The following is a 2,525-nucleotide window of genomic DNA, read 5'->3' as shown; positions in this document are numbered from 1 at the left end:
TAATGAACTCCGCATTACTCCCTCCGTTCCATAGTAATAGAGTCATTTCATTTTCTGCACTCGTTTTGAAAAAATGATAATAAATAGTTAAAGTAGAGAGAGAGTAAAGTAAGAGAAAGAATAATGTAGAGAAGAGTCTTATCTACAATATTCTGTCTCTTATTTTACTTTTTCTCCACTTTAACTATTTATAATTATTTTTTCAAAACGAGTGCGCAAAATGAAATGCATCTATTACTATGGAACGGAGGGAGTATTATATAATAATGTGTTTGGCGTTTAGTGTTTAAAACTAGTTTGGTATATAATACAACCCTATATATATATATATATATATATATATATATATCTTATCACCGAATGGCATTGTTAATATTAGATATTCCGTCATACTCCACTAATTATGGTATATGCTTTATAAAATATGACAGGAGAGTAGGATTAGTGAAAGATTTGGAGATGTCCTATCGCAAATTCTTCTTCTGCCCTGATGTCCCTATCATTCAAGAGGATGATTCTGAAATCTCACTCCAGCTGCACACAATATGGATGAAGGTGATGGCATGGAGTGTCTGATACGAAAACCTAAATATCTACACTTGCTAAAGGCAACCGATCCAAATAACATTGTAGGGATGAATAATCGAAAAAGAACACTTCCAAGTATAAATCATTCTAAATGGTGGCAATAAGTGTGTGAAACGAAAACCAAAATATTTATACTTCCTCCGTCCCTTAAATATTGTCACAGTTTGACCGGACATGAGTTTTAAGAATTGTAATGGAAAGTGAGTTGAAAAAGTTGATGTGATGTGAGTCCTACTTTTAAAGTATTAGTGTAATAATAAATGTAGTGAGAATAAGTTAGTTGAATGTGTGGTCCATTATCAAAAATGGTAAAAAGTGAAATGTGACAAATTTTATGGGATGGACGGAAATGAAAAAATATGACAAAATTTCAGGAACGGGGGGAGTACTTGCTAAAGGCTGCCGATCCAAATAATATTATTGCGGGAAAAAGATAATTGAAAGTCCCAAGCCTTTTTCCCCCTCGTAAAGTTTATTAAGAGTTACTACCTCCGTCCCCCAAATATTGTCCCACTTTGACCCGGCACGAGTTTTAAGAAATGTAATGAAAAGTGAGTTGAAAAAGTTAGTGTAATGTGGGTCCTACTTTTATATATTAATTTTATAATAAAATGTGAGTAGGAATGAGTTGGTGGAATATGAGGTTCACTACAAAAAAATGATATAAAAGTGAAATGAGACAAACTTTAAGGGACGGACCAGAATAGTAAACTGGGACTAATTATTGAGGGATAGATGTAGTAACATTTTTCTTACATGTAAAAGTTTATATAGGGTTGCGGATTTTGAGTTCAATAGCCATTTTATGTGATGAAAACAGTTAGCTCGATGTCTTATACTCTTGCAAACAATGAGATATGTGTAACGTCCCAAAAATGTAAACGTTTGAACCAAACTACCTATTCTCAAATTTGATAAAAAAAACACATCGTTTGAACCAAACTACGTATTCTCAAATTTAGGGCCGGCAATTTTTGATACGACACGACACGGCACAAAATTAATGGGTTTGGGTCAGAGCTCATTTGGGTTCGTGTCCTTATCGGGTCGACCCGTTAAGGACACGAAAATTTCGCGTGTTCATGTTGGGTTCGTGTTATCCATTAAGAAATAATATTATAATATTATTAATTCTTATTATTTTCATTTTTGTTGAATTTTGTTGGATTCTTGTTGGATTTTGTTGGATTTTGTTACTAAGAAATTATTGATGTTTTTATGTTTAGATCAGATTTTGTAATTAGCAATTGGATGTTTTTAATAGGTTTAACCGTTATCAGGTCGTGTTGTTATCGAGTCGTTATCGTGTCATCTCATGTACGTGTTGTTATCGTGTCGTGTTGACCTGAAGTGGTTCGTGTCGTTAATGGGTTCGTGTCGTGTTCGTGTCTGAGAGTAGCGAGTCGTGTTCGTGTTTGTTGTTATTGTGTCGTGTCGTTATCGTGTCGACACGATAACGACCCGACACGCACGGTTTGCCACCCCTACTCAAATTGTTTAAAAATACATCGTAGCTCTCCTATATAAACTTTGCAATTAATTTCATGATAAGAAAACATATACATGCATATTCATATCAACAATACAAAGAAAATGAATATTATTGCTTTTTTAAGCTTTAGAGAAAAGAATTACTATAACATTAGGTGTTTTAAGTTTCACACTCGGAATAGTCCAGAGTCTTTGTCCTAGCGGCAATGAACTTAGGCATTAATGTATAAGGTGCCTCAGTTGTAATTTCTTCATTTCTATAGGCGTTTATTTATAATTCCTTTTTTATATAGGAGTTTATTTATATATAAAAAAACATCAGTTATAATTTCCTTCTTTCTACAGGAGTTTATTTATAATTTCCTTCTTATATAAGAGTTTATTTTTTTAAAAAAGTTTCACACTCGGCAGGAAATTACAACAACTCCTTAAAGATCCAACAATAG

This window comes from Salvia splendens, chromosome 18 (assembly GCF_004379255.2).
Source record: "Salvia splendens isolate huo1 chromosome 18, SspV2, whole genome shotgun sequence".
Lineage (NCBI taxonomy): Eukaryota > Viridiplantae > Streptophyta > Magnoliopsida > Lamiales > Lamiaceae > Salvia > Salvia splendens.
Note: the sequence above shows the minus strand (reverse complement) of the source record.